Consider the following 11,840-nt stretch of genomic DNA (forward strand, 5'->3'; position numbering starts at 1 on the left):
GAGCTCCTTCAATCAGTGTGATATTGACATTGACGGCTAGGAAGCACTAGCTCTTGATCGCTCCTCATGGCGTGAAGCTGTGTCTTGAAGTCTCGAGATTTGAAGCAAGAAGAGTGGCCAGCTTATATCAACTCACTCTGTCTTCTGTCAAGTACAAGGTTTGTACACATTATTTGTATATTTATTATTAATTATTTACACATGGGAAGCGTGGTCGAGAGGCTAAGTACGCTTGAACTTGTCATGTCTTGGCTACCTATCAAGGGGGCTCGAGTTTTGACACCCGACTCGATCACAGTTGTGTTTACTGAGTGCCTAAAGGCAGCACGGAAAACCTTCTCCCAAATACCACTGGTCCACAACTGAGATTGGATCATAGCGCTTTGAGCATGCTATAAGCATGAGAGTAGCGCTATATAAAGGCTATAATTATTATTATGTCTCCCACCACATCCAATCTCAACTAAGTTGAAATTTTGCATAATTATTTCGTGTACTTCCTCACAAAACAAGAATCAATAATATGAAAAACTACTTTTAAATTATGTCCAACTTATATGCATTCTAAAAATGTGAATGTAGTAGTTAGTAGGACAAAACTTACATAACGTAGTAATAACAAGGTTACAAAAGACAGTTTGTGTGGAAACATAAACTCAAAATCGGCCCCCGAAGTAAAATGTTTTACATAATTCGGATAATCCTTCAGAGTTGAAGATAGTATACTTTCTAGTCCAAACCTCCCGCAGGACGACGGGGGATGGGAGCAGGCAGGATTTGAACCTTCGACCGTCGATAAATCCGAACGACAGTCCAGCGCGCAAACCGCACGACCAGTGGTCCACCCAGGTAGGCTTCAATATTTTCAGAAAGAACATCCGAATGAAATTATATCAAAGACAAATGAGAGATAAGAATGCAGAAAGAAGGTTAACAGATCTTGTGCAGTGCCCCAACGGTCCCGCAGATCAAAGGATAGGTGCAAGTGAATTTAAAGTTAGATGTGAACCTGGCCTAACTAGTTTCCATTTCAGACCTTGTGGTCTATAGGGCAGATGATGTAAAGTTCATCTGTTTTTGTGGCCTACGGCTAACGAGGGTGTCATGTAGCCAGCACAACGACCAACCGCCTTTACTTTTACCCAACTAATGTCAGGTCCCATTAGCGCTTTTCTCTTTAAAAAAAATGCTTGCATAATTGATTTTAAAAATTAGAATTTTCGCTTTCAGGAAAAAAAAAGTAGCCGTTGCATCAGAACTTTGAATGGTCTAAAATATTGTGAAGTCGGAGTTTCAATATCTTTTCTAGTTTACGAGATCTAAACTGGACGGAAGGACAGACGGACAGACATTTCACACAAAACTAATAGCGTCTTTTCCCCTTTCGGGGGCCGCTAAAAATATAAAAATATTTTACATAAAACCAAATACCATTTGCATAAATGTGTTAGAAGAATTAGAAAATATCCATATTTCCTACCAAAGAGTCTCCAATGTTTGTTACTATTAATAGTGAATAGTTGTAAAAGTGGTGTATTTTTATGAAAAAAAACTGCTTGCATAAGTGATTTAAAAAATAAGATCTTTCGCTTTTAGAAAAGAAAAAAGTAGCCGTTGCATCAGAACGTTGAATGGACTAAAATATTATGATGTCGGATTTTCACTATCTTTTCTAGTTTACGAGATCTAAACGGGACGGACGGACAGACTTTTCACACAAAACTAATAGCGTCTTTTCCCCTTTCAGAGGACCTCTAAAAAAGTAAATTACGCACTCAAAATGCTATGAGCATAGTCAAAGGGGTTTTGAGTTAAAACCCCCCTTCAGCGGGGTTCGAAGCTAAAAAATATCTCTTCAATATAAACAAGATTACAAAGACAGTTTGTGTGGAAACACAAACTCAAAATCGGCCCCCGAAGTGATCCACCCAGGGAGGCTTCAATATTTTCAGAAAAAACATCCAAATGAAATTATATCAAAGACAAATGAGAGATAAGAATGGAGAAAGAAGGTTGACAGATCTTGTGTAGTGCCCCAACGGTACAGCAGATCAAAGGATAGGTGCAAGCATGCGCGTAGCCAGGATTTTTTTTCGGGGGGGGGGTAGGGGGGATTTTTCTCCCCCCCCCCCCCCCGGCCCCCAGCCCCTTCCGCGAAAAAAAAATGTGTATGTATGTATGTATGTATGTATGTATGTATGTATGTATGTATGTGTACATAATCTTTATTCATTCTGACCATTCGTTCTTTCGGAACACGTTTATTGTGCCCTAGTAAAGGTTCTTCCTCTAGTTAGTGGAAAAATTGTCAACTCTCCGCCATTGCCAGCAAGGGGTCTGGGGGAGCGCCAGAAGCTTCCCCAGCGCGGGGCGAAGCCCCGCCGTCAAACAATATTTCTAATATTGAATCCCAACAAAATGCATATTCTGTGGTATCTATAGTGCATTTTCATGCTATTAAAAAGTCTTATTTCAAAAACCTAATGTGCTACTCTTACTGACTTACACCCTTCCGAGCCGTTCGGCGAATTTGCCGTTAAGCTGTTTTCACAAAAATCTGTCACTGGAATGTCTGAAGCTTCTTCCCACCTGCTCTGAGGATCTCCATGAATGTGTGGCGCCAAGTTGTACTAGGATGTCATCGCAACTCTTATTATGCGTAATTCATTTTGTAGGAGAACATGTCCCGCAAACCTCATGCGACGCTCTGTCAAAATCTTACTAATGTGTCGACTCCCAGTTCGGTATGGGAATTCCTTGATTTAGACCCGATCTCTTTAACTTACTGCTAAAATCTTTCTTAGCCATCTTTGCTGAGCCACATTTAGTGTTTTTCAATTTCGGCTGATGACTATTCACTGCACTTTATAAATGGAGCCCCGCCACTGGTAGAAATGTGTAACCTCTCTTGAATGCGCTCTTGGAATTAGGTGACTGTAGTTTGCTTTAGATTTTACATCGAAAAGGGAAGTTTTATCGTCAAAATCATCTGTTGGGGGTTTTAAACTAAAAAATCTTAGGAGTTATGGGGTTTTTTTTTATTAAAAACCCCATTTAGCTACGATCATAGAATTTGGTAACTGTAAAATGCTTTAGAATAATATTGAAGATAGAGGTTTTCCCAACTCAAAACGCTCTGTAAGGGGATTTTAAACTCAAAACCATCTGGAGGAGAGGAGTTTAAACTCAAAACCCCCAATTGGCTTGGCTACGCTCAAATAATTTTAGTGTGTAATTTGCTTTTTTTTATTTTGAAGAGGTATTATTTAGCATCAAACCCTTCTGAAGGGGGATTTAAATTCAAGACCCCTTTTGGCAACGCTCATAGCATTTTGAGTGCGTAATTTGCTTTTTTTTTTACATTGAAGATGTATTTTTTAGCTTCCAACCCCGCTGGCGGGGGGTTTAAACTCAAAACCCCTTTTCTACGCTCATAGAATTTATAGTGTATAATTTGCTTTTTTTTTTTTTTTTTGCATTTTTTTTTGTTTTGTTTTATAGAAAAGGGGGATTTAACTGCAAAAACCCCTGTTAGGGGGCTTTAAACTCAAAACCCCCTTAGCTGCGCTGGGGCAGGTGATAGTTTAGTATTAAAATCTCACCTAAATAAACAAAATCAAAGCAAAAAATCAGTCACTAAAGCCCGTCTCCCCCCCCCCCCCGATTTCATTTCGGGGGGGGGGGGGGTTGAACCCCGAAACCCCCCACCCTGGCTACGCCCATGGGTGCAAGTGAATGCAAAGTTAGATGTGAACCTGGCCTAACTAGTTCCCCTTTCAGACCTTGTGGTCTATAGTTCAGATGATGTAATGTTCATCTGTTTTTGTGGCCTACGGTTAACGAGAGTGTCATGTAGCCAGCACAACGACCAACCGCCTTTACTTTTCCCTAACTAATATCAGGAACCCATTGGAGCTGGGTGGACTCAGAGGCGCCTAAGGATTCCGAAGTTGGAAAATCCCAGTCTTCACCAGGATTCGAACCCGGGGCCCCCGGTTTGGAAGCCAAGCGCTTTACCGATCATCTACCGCGTCTCTGCTTGCCTAACTGAAGTCTTATAATAGATGTAATTTTTTTTTTTTTTTTTTTTTTTTTTTTTAAATGATATCAATTTATTGAGTTCTGCTCACAATGTACAATATCACATCAGTTTGAGAGGGAACAGAATTTGAAAAAAAAAACAAAAAAAAAAACATAAACTTTTTTTTAAAGGTTTTGAGGGTGGGATCACAGCTAACTCACAAAATGCACGAGGAAGAAAAATATAGATCAGTTGATATTTGAATATTATCACTCTAGAACAATAGCCACAAATCTAACGGGATTGCACAATTGTATTTTTTAAATTAAAATTTTACAATATTATATTTAAGTAGCCTAAATTTTTAGTTCAGCCCCCCCCCCCTCTCCATTTCTTTGCTCCTCATTATTTATTCATATTGTGCCAATGTGAAGTTTGACTAGCCATGGTTTGGTGGGAATAAAGTTGTTACTAAGTAAAAATTTGTCAATTTTGTATTGCAATAAATATTCAGCATATCATAAACTTATAATGCGACAAAAATAAAAACATAAAAAAATGGATGTATTCTACATTAAACTAAATCCAAAAGTAACCGATAGTTTTGGACATGTTTTAAATAATTTAATTTTTGTTTTAACATGATAGAAAGTTGAAATTCTACAATGAAATAAAAATACTTTTCTATATGATCAATAATATATAGCTAAAATTTCAAATTCCTTTTGTCTTTTCAGTGTGTTTTCAATAAAAACACTAATTTCAAATATGACATTATATTTTGTGATTAAAATTAATTTGATAACATTAATAGCATTTTTTTGATTAGCCTAATAATGCACAGCTCTATTATAAATCTAAACATTTTCAAAATAATAAATGTTCATATATTTTACTTTAATATAAGGAAAAAACTTTCAAGAGTTGGTTAGTTATTAAAACTTCATAAACATAATAATAATAGATTACACACAAAAATGAACAAATTAACTGGATGTCAAAACTCCTGATAACCCCCCCCCCCAAAAAAAAAAAAGAGGAAAAAAAAAAACAAATACTAGTATTTGTAATTATTCACAGCATTGAAGATGAATTAATTTTGTTGACAAACTCAAGACATTAACTGCGATCCAGATAACAACCTGACTTCATGACTTCCATTGACTGTTACACATTTAAAGAGGTGGCTGGTTAAACGGTCATACAGTGGATTGACTGACACTTGTAGATTTTGTTCGTTTTAATGTAGGTCTAACTTATAATGCATACTAATTAGCTTTTTCTCTTTAAAAAAATGCTTGCATAACTGATTTTAAAAATTAGATTTTTTCGCTTTCAGAAAAAAAAAAGTAGCCGTTGCATCAGAACTTTGAATGGACTAAAATATTGTGATGTCGGATTTTCAATATCTTTTCTAGTTTACGAGATCTAAACGGGACAGACGGACAGACGGAGAGACAGACGGACGGACAGACATTTCGCACAAAACTAATAGCGTCTTTTCCCCTTTTGGTGGCCGCTAATAAAAAGCAAATTACGCCCTCAAAATTCTATGAGTGTAGCCAAAGGGGGTTTTGAGTTTACCTCTCCCCCTCCAGTGAGGTTTGAAGCTAAAAAATACCTCTTCAATTAAAAAAAAAGCAAATTACACACTTTAAAATCTATGAGCGTTGCCAAAGGGTTTGAGTTCAAACTCCCCGCCAGCGGGGTTTAAAGCGAAAAAATACCTCTTCAATATAAAAAAAAAAGCAAATTAAGCGCTCAAAATGCTTTTTTTTAAAGTTTAAACCCCCTCCAGATGGTTTTGAGTTTAAAATCCTCTACAGAGCTTTGAGGTTGAAAACTTCTTTCTTCAATATTATTCTAAAGCAAACTACAGTCACCAAATTCTATGACCGTAGCTAAATGGGGTTTTGAATTTAAAGTGATTTTTTTAGTTTAAATCCACGCAACAAATGATTTTGACGATAAAACTTCCCTTTTCGATATAAAATCTAAAGCTAACTACAGTCACCTAATTCCAAGAGCTTTGTCAAGTGAGGTTACACATTTCTACCAGTGGCTGGGTTCCATTAATAAAGTGCAGTGAATTTTATAGTCATCTGCCGAAATTGAAAAACAGATTTTAGGAGTCAGTTATAGAGATCGGGTCTAAATCAAGGAAATCCTATGCCAACCCCTTAGTAAGGTTGTGAAAGAGCGTCGCATGAGGTTTTCGAGACATGTTCTCCGACAAAATGAATTACGCATAATAAGAGTTGCGATGACATCCTAGTACAACTTGGCGCCACACTTTTATGGAGGTCCTTAGAGCAGGTGAGAAGAGGCTTCAGACATTGCCAGTGACAGATTTTTGTGGAAACAGCTTGTCGCCAAATACGACGAACGAGGCGGGAGGATCTAAGTCAGTAAGAATAGCACATTAGGTTTTTGAAATAAAACTTTTTTATAGCAGTAAACTGCACTGTAGATACATCAGAATATGCATTTTGTTGGCTTTCAATACCGGAAATAGTGCTTGGCAGCGGGGCTCCGCCCCGCGCTGGTGGAGCTCCCAGCGCTTCGTCAGACCCCCTTGCTGACAAGGACGAGGAGAGAAATGACTTATGTGATTTCTTTTACTGAAAATTTGGGCTATTCGCGTCTGACACATATATAATTTGTATGTGCATCAACAAAGCGCATTATTGTTTGTCTAGATCTATTACAAAACTAATCACATGGCTGATAGGCCTACTGCTTTTGGCATACGTTCGTCCCCCATACGGGATACGTGCCCTGCCCAGCTTAATGTCGGACCATAAGAAGTCCTCCTATACTATCCATACAGGCGTTCGCAAGGACATCGCTTTGTAGTGCGATCTATTTTTTCAAGTAAGAAAAGCGCAGGCCTTAAGCATTTTTTCTCAAAACTTTACTGATGGCTTTGCTACCCCCCCCCCCCCGACAAAAATTGACGCCTCCTTCCTTATCAAACTAGTCTGCTAGTGGGTCTGGGGGTGCTGAGTAAGCTATGGGGCCAAGCGTTTCCTGCATTGCAAGCTTCCAAAATTCATTTCTTTTGGTCAATCCCATAATATTTCATCTTGTTAGAAAAGCGCAAGTCCAATAAAGTTAAACGAAGACAGCGTGGGAATCGTTGGTACTGAGTTGTGAGCTACATTGTAACATTGGATGAAGTGGAGCTTGTAATAGGCTTACCATCATCATCATCATCATCATCAAACTCCATTAGAGTGAGGGCTTGAGAGGCTCAAATCTTCTCTTGCAAAAGCCCTGGACAGAAACCCTGCTGTCTTGCGTAGTGCATAAATGTCGCCATACAGGTCAAAAATTTTTGGTTTCCCAGACCTGTCGAGACGGAGATCAGCAAGTCTGGGGCAGTCAAACAGAACATGAGGCACGGTTTCCTCTTCTTCCCCTCAGCGGGGGCCCCGTGAATAGGCTTATCAAAAGATCAGACTCGTGTTCTGAGCGTCAACTGAACGATGGTACGTCACTCGAAAGAAATGGGACCGTTCTGATTTAAGGAAGTAGACGCTAGAATCTTTTTCTTTTTCAAAAGAGCTTTATGAATCCATCTTGTTGCGGACGCTTCTCGAGAAAACAGTATAAAAGGTCCTACTTAAGAGATGACATATTATTAATCTTAATTTAATCATTAATAATGTTACAAATGACAGTGATAGGTAGAGGTCAACGTATGACCCCCGCGAGATGACACAGCAGCCAGTGTTCTCTGGAATCTACGCGTATAAACAAAGACAGGATGTGACGTTCCCTCACGTGTTGTTCCAGAGGACGAACTGATCTACGAAGGGGGCAGTGTTACAAATGAACAGTCACTACGTGTGACCTCGGCGAGATGACACTGCAGCAGGTGTTCTCTGGAATCGACATGTATAAACAACGACAGGATGTGATGTTTCCTCCAGTGTTGTCCCAGAGGATACTAGCAGTATTTTTTGCAACTATGGACAAGCGATTAGGGACTCTATATAAGCCAGAGAGTTAATGTGAAAGTCAGTCGTATGGAGTCGTGAGTGAGCCATTACAGTCGATACAGACGATGTGAGACGTGTGCGGCTCTGTGGAAGAGAAATGTGTACGACTCGATGCAAGTTAACTAGGGTAGAGTTAACTGGAGTGGACTACTGTCGTTAAAGTCTATACAGCGAACTCAAGTGGACTTGAGCCGTTACAGTCGATACAGTCGATGTAAGACGTGTGCGGCTCTGATTCGGTAGACTTGAGTACGACTTGGTTCAGCTTTAGGAGACCTGGAGCGACACTGGGAAGTGTGTCGTTGGTCTGTTCTGCGGAATACGGCTCGATGCAAGTTGAGAAGAGATGAATTGCAACGAAGCACTAGCGGATCCAGGGGGGGGGGGCGGTAGGGGCGATCGCCCCCCCCCCCACTCGGCCGACCCCCCCCCACCCGGGGGGGGGGGGCGGACGAATAATAGTATCGAATTCACACAATTTGTATGCAAATTTATTACTTATGTTAATAATATATACTAATTATTTATATTTCTACCTATTTTTAGATTATTTCGCCCCCCCCCCTTTCTAGTATTTTGGCCGATTTGGTAGGGTCGGGAGGGGGCGATGGCATCAATCCGCCCCCCCCTCCACCATAAACTTTCGAGTGGGGGGGGGGCGGTCTTATTTATTTGTAGAAATCACAGCTTGCTAACACAATCAATTAAATATCTATATGATTAAAACTTGTTATTGGTATTTTAACCGGTCTTTATATAATTTCGTTCACCTGTTGGCCGATTGGAAGGGGAAGAGCGAATACTTCCACTGCCCTTCCCATCTAAACCCTTTGAGTGGGGGGGGGGCGGTCCTACTTTTATGGAGAAATCATAGTATGTGAACAAAATTAGTCGAATATCTATATAATATAAACAGGTGGAAGTGCGATACATGCAATCCCCTTCCCCCCATCGGACAAATCAATACCTTTTCTTTTTGTATTATAGTAAGAAATTACAAAATAAAAAAAATCTGTCACTAATATAATTTATATATGCTATAAAGCAAATTCTTATATCGAGTCGCCCAACCCCTATTCTTTAATGCAAAATGCAATCATTAGCAGAAATTATAAAAAGGAGCGAGGATTAATCGTTTTCATTTTACCGCCCTTCCCCTTTCCAGACAGAGTTTGTGTAATTTCACATGAATTTATATAACTATTTTAAGAAAGACTTTGCATATAACAGTCACGGTTGAGATGAGTTCAAAAGCCAGATATTCATTTCCTAGTCGACTTTTTCCAACCTTTACTCTATCTCATATTTTTCTAGTTAAATAAATTTAGGACTATAACTCACAATTTATGCTTGAATTTTATTGAATATTGTTAATCGAATATTTTTTTTCGGGGGCGATCCTCAAGGCCTTAATCTAAATATGTGGGGTATCTAATCTTTTCAAAGAACAAATCGGTTTTATTTGCAATGTATTAAGGGACTATAAATTCATATTAGAATATTTTTCTCATTATTCAAAAGGCACTTTATAATAGAATGAATAATTAGCTGTAGGTCAGGAGAATGCGTTACTGCAGTGAAGAATGCCAGAAAACACTTTTAGCGTCGTGGCTTCGCCCCGAACCCCACTAATAAATAATGAGCTGTACATGTCAGAAGAATGCGTTTCAGTCGTGAATAATGCAAGAAAACGCTTTTGGCTTCGGGGCTTCGCCCCGAACCCCACTGATAAATAATGAGCTGTAGATGTCAGAAGAATACGTTTCTGCAGAGAAAAATGCAAGAAAACGCTTTTGGACGTCGGGGCTTCGCCCCGAACACCACTAATAGGTAATGAGCTGTACATGTCAGGAGAATGCGTTTCAGCCGTGAATGATGCAAGAAAACGCTTTTGGACGTCGGGGCTTCGCCCCGAACACCACTAATAGGTAATGAGCTGTACATGTCAGGAGAATGCGTTTCAGCTGTGAATAATGCAAGAAAACGCTTTTGGCGTCGGGGCTTCGCCCCGAACCCCACTGATAAATAATGAGCTGTAGATGTCAGAAGAATGCGTTTCTGCAGAGAAAAATGCAAGAAAACGCTTTTGGGCGTCGGGGCTTCGCCCCGAACCCCAGTGAAGAAGCTTAAAGCGCTCTTCCAGACCCCCAAGCTTGCAAGAGAAAGACTGTTTTTTTTCTGTTTTTTTTCGCCGAAGATTGAGAAACAGTCTTATTTTATTCTCATATATCGAATATATATATATATATATATATATATATATATATATATATATATATATATATATGCTGTACGCACGTTTATGATAGGGTTAGGGTTTACTGGGCGTTAGGGTTAGGGTTTGGAAAAAAAATCGCCCCCCCCCCACTCCAAAGTTCTGGATCCGCCAGTGCAACGAAGTATAGCTAACTGTAAACTGACAGATATTGTACAGTCTTCTACGCTACATGTTACAGTAACGAATTGTTAGAGTTAATAGTCATTAAAGTTATATGAAGCTGAGAGTTTAGTCGTCAAGTTCTTTGCTGTGTTTTTATTTGTGTGCCAATTAATACATCTAGCCAGAAGATTCAGAAATACGTAACAATAATATAGTTTTACTTGACTAATAATCAAATATGGACGTATAGATTTGATGCAAATACAACAGTTTTTAGTGCTTGAAAAGGATATATATATATATTATATACCATAATACCAATATATATACCATATATATACCAATTTCGCACCCCCTTTGGCATCACCCATAGGGCACGCTCTACAGTTTAACGCTGGTCACAAAACAACACACAAAGATAACTAAAATTCTGAGCCAAGCGATTTTAACCACTCAGCCACCACAGGTGGGGGGGGGGGGGATTTTAATAGAGAAATTACACAATTTTTACATAAATTCTCTACTTATGTTAATAATATTTACTAATTATTTATGTTAATTTGTTTTTATTTAGATTATGTTGTCTTTATCTAGTATGTTTGCCAATTTAGTGTGGGAGGGGGGGGCTATTGCATCGATCCCGCCCCACCCCCCAATTTTTACCTTCGAGTGGGGGGCGGTCCTATTTTTAAAAAATAGTTTGTTAACAGAATTAGTTACATATCTATATTATATAAGCTATTTAACCAATCTATAGAGAATTTCGCCCCCATCTGTTATGTTGGCAGATTAGGTTGGGGGAGATAACTTTTGAACCCAAATATTTTTTCCTAGTCGCCTTTTCCTAACCTTTACTCAATCTGAGATTTTTTTTCTTTTGTATACATAAAAGTGAGGAAATATTAAAGAGTTATAAAACCTTAAATTGCTTTTTTTTTTTTTTACCAACTGCTAATATAAAATGGATTCAGTATATATATATATATATATATATATATATATATATGAAATAAACTTTCTACTTAAGATCAGGTGGATTGAAGCATCATTTTTTGAGTAAAAGAAATCAAATCAAATCATTTTAGTATACCGTATTGTCCTCCGTGAATGGGTAATATGGGATACCATAGCCAATGTCAGGAAATTATAAAGTACACACAAAAAATACACACAAAAAATATAATTCTGCATAACAAGGTAACAAAACAAACATTTTAAACATCACATAAAATTGTAATATTTTTTTTAAAATTCTCTTAAGTATATAATAAAACAAGTGACTGTGTGAAGTGAACCGTGCGGCTGATGAGAAGAATTTTTTTTTGTGTTATTGTTTATATAAGAGGGGGGTTTAATCGCACCCCCTCCTTTTAAGAGGATTCTAAACTTACCCCCCCCCGGCTGCGATGGGGCAATTAAGTGATGGTTTAATATT

The sequence above is a fragment of the Biomphalaria glabrata genome, chromosome 9 (genome assembly GCF_947242115.1).
Source record: "Biomphalaria glabrata chromosome 9, xgBioGlab47.1, whole genome shotgun sequence".
Classification (NCBI taxonomy): domain Eukaryota; kingdom Metazoa; phylum Mollusca; class Gastropoda; family Planorbidae; genus Biomphalaria; species Biomphalaria glabrata.